Source organism: Hyla sarda (assembly GCF_029499605.1).
Source record: "Hyla sarda isolate aHylSar1 chromosome 1 unlocalized genomic scaffold, aHylSar1.hap1 SUPER_1_unloc_9, whole genome shotgun sequence".
Classification (NCBI taxonomy): domain Eukaryota; kingdom Metazoa; phylum Chordata; class Amphibia; order Anura; family Hylidae; genus Hyla; species Hyla sarda.
Window position 1 is genome coordinate 712,970 of NW_026607595.1, and position 7,171 is coordinate 720,140.

Here is a 7,171-nt window from a genome sequence, read left to right on the forward strand (position 1 = left end):
TAGTGGTCTCCAAACTGTGCCACTTCAGATGTTGCAAAACTACAACTCCCAGCACGGCCAGACAGTCAGTGCATGCTGAAAGTTGTAGTTTTGCAACATCTAGAGGACCACAGTTTAGAGTCCACTACACAGTGGTCTCCAAACTGTGACCCTCCAGATGTTGCAAAACTACAACTCCCAGCCTGCCCAGACAGCCTTTGGCTGTGTGGGCATGCTGGGAGTTGTAGTTTTGCAGCTTTTAGAAGGCCACAGTGAAGATCACTTATCGCGATCTTCACTGCAGCCTTCTCCGCCGCACTTTCCAGCCGCCGCTCTTCCTGCTGCAGCCGCTGCTCCGTGGATGCCGCCTCCAAAGGTCCGGGTAAGCCGGAACATGCTCCCCCCTCTCCGCCTGTGTTCCCCCGCTCTGTACCAACTTCCGATCGGTGGCCAGAGCGGGGGAAATGAAATCTAACCCCGCCCCCCTCCTGCCATTGGTGGTCAGCCTGACCAACCAATGGCAGGGGATAGGAGGGGGTGGCAACACTGCCACCTCGCGCCTATCCTTTAGGATGGTCGGAGCTGTCTCTGTCAGCTCCGATCAGTCTTATTTTCCGGGCGATTGGGTCACCAGTGACCCGATTTGCCCGGATCGCGGCAAATCGCAGGTTTGAATTGACCTGCGATTTGCTGCGATCGCCGACATGGGGGGATCTCAGGACCCCCCCTAGGCATTGCCATGGGATGCCTGCTGATAGATATCAGCAGTCATCCCGGTCCGATCACCGCCCGGCGAGCGGCAGTGATCGGAAATGCCGAGGGCGTATGGATACGCCCTCCATCCTTAAGTGACGGAACGTGAGGACATATGCATACGCCCTTCGTCTCCAAGCAGTTAAATAACTGATAGAAACTATTTTGTGCCAAAAATAGGGAAAGAGAACAGGAGCATCGCCTTACACGTACCTATGGAGATATTGAAAGACAGATGACTCCAAGAACATCCATCCTCCACAAAGGAGCCCGCTCAGCTTCCGAAATACGTCGGAAACTGTTTTGGACCTTCAAGCATACTGTAGTGACATCACTAGCAGCGGCCTAGGACACGGCATACTCCATCGGGAAGAGTTTGGTTGAGACGCCGCCGGCCAGGACACCGTTTGAAACATTTCCTATGAAACATTGTTTTTCGGCCTTTTGGCTAAGATCAAGTGTAGTATCTGTTCTTCTCAGTGTTCTAGTCTCTGCCATTGATCTAGGATGAATGCTGCCTGGAGGGGGCAGGTGTACCAGGGCGTTCCGGGGCTGGTTCTGAGGAATCAGCTGGACGGCTGCCCCCATGTGACCTGTTTCCTCCGGGTCTCGTCATGAGGTTGGAAGAGTCTAGAGCCGAAGTACTTTAGGGACTCGGGGAGTGGTGACCCTGAGGTGCCGAAACTCACCGAGTGGAAGCACTGACACCATAATCCCTGCACCCTTGGCACTCACCTCTTTATTTCCTTCTGGTTAGGACATTTTTATAGATCCGGCAGGATGTCCGGGCAGTGGGGGGAGATTTATTAAAACCTGTGCAAAGGAACAGTTGCCCATAGCAACCAATCAGATGGCTTCTTTCATTTTGCAGAGGCCTTGTTAAAAATAAAAGAAGTGATCTGATTGGTTGCTATGGGCAACTGGGCAACTTTTCCTCTGGACGGGTTTTGATAAATCTCCCCCAGTATACCTGCACATATTCACTTATTTATTTTTGTCACTGTGTCACTTTTGCGTGTTGTGTGTCCACAAGATTGTCAGGGTGCGGTAGCCCTTCTGGGTGTCCCTCCTGGCGGTCTAGGGGAGGTGTGTGTGGCCATCAGGTTCCGCACCTCCCTGCAAAAACCCTGGGTATTCCTGCATGGGCCGGGTACCGACCATTATGGGCTCTGCGGGCAGATTCCTTGGCTAACGCCTGGGGGATCCCAGGAGCATTTGTGGTCTCTTAGTAGCTTTGGCGAAAAGGGACATTGAACCTGGAACCTCACAGGAGCCTTTGGTCCCGGAGTGGAAGGGTACGGTTTGTTGGGGGGGCCTCTATCCTATCGGAGAAGGGCTTGTGATAGGCCAATTCTTTGTGCACTATTTTTTAGTGTAAGGGTGGGTTCACACTACGTTTTGTCCCATACGGGAGCGCATACGGCAGGAGGGAGCTAAAAGCTCGCGCTCCCGTATGTGACCGTATGCGCTCCCGTATGTCATTCACTTCAATGAGCCGACCGGAGTGAAACGTTCGGTCCGGTCGGCTCATTTTTGCGCCGTATGCGCTTTTACAACCGGACCTAAAACCGTGGTTGACCACGGTTTTAGGTCCGGTTGTAAAAGCGCATACGGCGCAAAAATGAGCCGACCGGACTGAACGTTTCACTCCGGTCGGCTCATTGAAGTGAATGGCATACGGGAGCGCATACGGTCACATACGGGAGCGCGAGGTTTTAGCTCCCTCCTGCCGTATGCGCTCCCGTATGGGACAAAACGTAGTGTGAACCCAGCCTAACACGTTTGCACTTTTTCTTGCACTTTGGGAGATTCATGAACATTTGCCTCGATGAAACACCATTGGATATCTTCGCCCGCTTACCAGCCGCAGCAGTGAAATACAAGGAAATCTAAGCAGGTACTAAAACTTTATTTGATCAATTTACACAAATGGTAAAAGATACTTTACATTGTTATTCAGTGGTGAGCAGGTGCGGGTGTGATGTGAAACAAACATGTACAGGGTGGGCCATTTCTATGGATACACCTTAATAAAATGGGAATGGTTGGTGATAACTTCCTGTTTGTGGCACATTAGTATATGTGAGGGGGGGGGGGAACTTTTCAAGATGGGTGGTGACCATGGCGGCCATTTTGAAGTTGGCCATTTTGAATCCAACTTTTGTTTTTTCAATAGGAAGAGGGTCATGTGACACATCAAACTTATTGGGAATTTCACAAGAAAAACAATGATGTGCTTGGATTTAACGTAACTTTATTCTTTCATGAGTTATTTACAAGTTTCTGACCACTTATAAAATGTGTTCAATGTGCTGCCCATTGTGTTGGATTGTCAATGCAACCCTCTTCTCTATATACTGCTATATACACTGCAGGAGAAATGCCAGCACAGGCTTCCAGTATCCGTATATACTACTATATACACTGCAGGAGAAATGCTAGCACAGGCTTCCAGTATCCGTATACACTGCTATATACTACTATATACACCGCAGGAGAAATGCTAGCACAGGCTTCCAGTATCCGTATACACTGCTATATACTACTATATACACCGCAGGAGAAATGCTAGCACAGGCTTCCAGTATCCATATACACTGCTATATATTACTATATACACCGCAGGAGAAATGCTAGCACAGGCTTCCAGTATCCGTATACACTGCTATATACTACTATATACACCGCAGGAGAAATGCTAGCACAGGCTTCCAGTATCCGTATACACTGCTATATACTACTATATACACCGCAGGAGAAATGCTAGCACAGGCTTCCAGTATCCGTATACACTGCTATATACTACTATATACACCGCAGGAGAAATGCTAGCACAGGCTTCCAGTATCCGTATATACTACTATATACACTGCAGGAGAAATGCTAGCACAGGCTTCCAGTATCCGTATACACTGTTATATACTACTATATACACCGCAGGAGAAATGCTAGCACAGGCTTCCAGTATCCGTATACACTGCTATATACTACTATATACACCGCAGGAGAAATGCTAGCACAGGCTTCCAGTATCCATATACACTGCTATATATTACTATATACACCGCAGGAGAAATGCTAGCACAGGCTTCCAGTATCCGTATACACTGCTATATACTACTATATACACCGCAGGAGAAATGCTAGCACAGGCTTCCAGTATCCGTATACACTGCTATATACTACTATATACACCGCAGGAGAAATGCTAGCACAGGCTTCCAGTATCCATATACACTGCTATATACTACTATATACACCGCAGGAGAAATGCTAGCACAGACTTCCAGTATCCGTATACACTGTTATATACTACTATATACACCGCAGGAGAAATGCTAGCACAGGCTTCCAGTATCCGTATACACTGCTATATACACCGCAGGAGAAATGCTAGCACAGGCTTCCAGTATCCGTATACACTGCTATATACTACTATATACACCGCAGGAGAAATGCTAGCACAGGCTTCCAGTATCCGTATACACTGCTATATACTACTATATACACTGTAGGAGAAATGCTAGCACAGGCTTCCAGTATCCGTATACACTGCTATATACTACTATATACACTGTAGGAGAAATGCTAGCACAGGCTTCCAGTATCCGTATACATTGCTATATACTACTATATACACCGCAGGAGAAATGCTAGCACAGGCTTCCAGTATCCGTATACACTGCTATATACACCGCAGGAGAAATGCTAGCACAGGCTTCCAGTATCCGTATACACTGCTATATACTACTATATACACCGCAGGAGAAATGCTAGCACAGGCTTCCAGTATCCGTATACACTGCTATATACTACTATATACACCGCAGGAGAAATGCTAGCACAGGCTTCCAGTATCCGTATACACTGCTATATACTACTATATACACCGCAGGAGAAATGCCAGCACAGGCTTCCAGTATCCGTATACACTGCTATATACTACTATATACACCGCAGGAGAAATGCTAGCACAGGCTTCCAGTATCCGTATACACTGCTATATACTACTATATACACCGCAGGAGAAATGCTAGCACAGGCTTCCAGTATCCGTATACACTGCTATATACTACTATATACACCGCAGGAGAAATGCTAGCACAGGCTTCCAGTATCCGTAGTTTCAGGTGCTGCCCATCTCGTATCTTCACAGCATAGACAATTGCCTTCAGATGACCCCAAAGATAAAAGCCTAAATTTTTTTTCCCCACCGGAGTACCCCTTTAATAACAACGCGACAGTGTAACGTGCAGGAGAGCAGACTTCAGGGGCACAGAATAGCCCCCCACAAATAGCCAGACAGGGGACAAGAAGAGGATTGGTCCTAATTCTGAAGAGGAGTCCCCGAGCTATGAAGGCAAAGATCCCGGATGGGCTGGAGGAGACCACTACTTAGTATTACAGTCCTTTGGGGGAGGTTTTCTTGCCCCAGCAGTCTGGAGTTAGTGTAGGCCGGCCTCCGGAGTGTTGCTGAGGAGGATTCCTGGTGTTCGCTACACAGGAAGGTAAGTGGGAGCAGATTGTAGGATTTAACTGAAAATTTAGTCCCAGGCTTCAGCTTGTGTTGCAGGCCTCAAAACTAGATCTGGGAAAAATGCTTTAAATTGTACAGATGAGGTGTTGGTTTGTTCCTCTGATTCCCCACAGTCCAGATATTAGTTTTTTTGCCGAATTCCAGCTGAGGAAGTTGCATTATAGTCACTTTATAAGTGGATCAGGAAGAAGCTCAGTTCAGAAGCCGCCTTCCTGCAAGAGCTCAAGCTCCGCCCCTGAGGAACTTCTCTGTGAGGTGTTTGGGTCTCCAGTAGCAGCTCCCCATGGATTATGCCTGTTGGGTCTTCTCCATGAGGAGCAGTGAATATCACAACCATATACCACACTCTTCTCCTACCATGTAAACTATAGTGATGACATCGCTGGATCGGTGACTACGTTCTAAAAGAAAACTTTTATTAACAATTGGTAACAAGTTTGGAGATGCAGTATATGATATATGTATAAATGTCAGATATCCTATGTACATGGTGAATATATAGATGTCTTATCTGCATCATTTATTGCTCTAAACTGGGTTCACTCCTATGTGAATTCTTGTCTAATAAGTGGTGATTTCTAAGGAAAACATTTACCACATTCTGCACACTGAAATGGGCTCTATCCTGTGTGAATTCTTAGATGTTTGATAAGTACTGAGTAAAACATTTCCCACATTCTGTACATGAAAATGGCTTCTCCCCTGTGTGAGTTCTTTGATGTCTAATAAGACTTAATTTTAAAGCAAAACATTTCTCACATTCTGAACATGAAAATGTCTCCCCCCCCCCACTTGCACAATCTCTGATGTCCAACACCCCTTCTGTGACTTTTATTTTCTTTAACCCTTTCAGGACTGAGCCCTTTTTCACCTTAAGGACTGAGCCCTTTTTTGCAATTCTGACCACTGTAACTTTATGCATTAATGACTCAGATGCTTTTACCTTTTATTCTGATTCCGAGATTGTTTTTTCGTGACATATTCTACTTTAACATAGCGGTAAATTTTTTGTTGTTACTTGCATCCTTTCTTGGTGAAAAATCACAAAATTTCATGAAAATTTAGCATTTTTCTAACTTTGAAGCTCTCTGCTTGTAAGGAAAATGGATATTCCAAATAAATTATATATTGATTCACAAATACAATATGTCTACTATATGTTGGCTTCATAAAATTGACCTATTTTTACTTTTTGAAGACATTAGAGGGCTTCAAAGTAGAGCAGCAATTTTCAAAATGTTGATGAAAATTGCAAAATCTGAAGGGACAGATGTTAGAGAATTACAACTCTCAGCATGCCTGGGCAGTCTAGGCATGCTGAGAGTTGTAGTTTTGCAACATCTGGAGGGATACCGTTTGGGCACCACTGTATAGTGGTCTCCAAACTGTGACTCTACAGATGTTGCCTTTGGCTGTCTGGGCATGCTGGGAGTTGCAGTTTGGCAACCACTAGCAGTCAGCAGTAAATATCGCTTTACTGCAACCTTCCTTGATGCTCCACGCCGTCGCCTCCCTACCTGCGCCGCTGCTCTCCGCTGATGCCACTGATGATCGGCGGTCCCCACCGCATAAAAGTCCCCAGGTACCGGCCGCCATCTTCTCCCCCCGCTCTGCCCGACATCCAGGGGTGGGCAGAGTGGGGGATCTCCATGGTAACCCCCTGTTTTCAACTGCCATTGGCCAGTAGTCATTGCTGAGTAATGGCAGGGGATAGGAGGGGGTGGCACCACTGCAACCGTGCTCCTATCCCTTAGGATGATTGGGGCTGTCACTGACAGCTCCGATCATCCCTATTTTCCGGGCGATTGGGTCATCAGAGACCCGATCAGCCCGGAATAGCGGCAAATGGCTGATTTGAATTGATCGGCCATTTTCCGCGATCGCCAACATGGGGGGGGGGGC

The 7,171-nt window shown here is 46.8% G+C and overlaps 1 pseudogene; it reads left to right on the forward strand.

The window, feature by feature from the left end:
* The first annotated feature begins 1,160 nt into the window (after positions 1-1,160).
* Positions 1,161-1,330, forward strand: LOC130298319 (U2 spliceosomal RNA; annotated as a pseudogene).
* Positions 1,331-7,171: the final 5,841 nt, after the last annotated feature.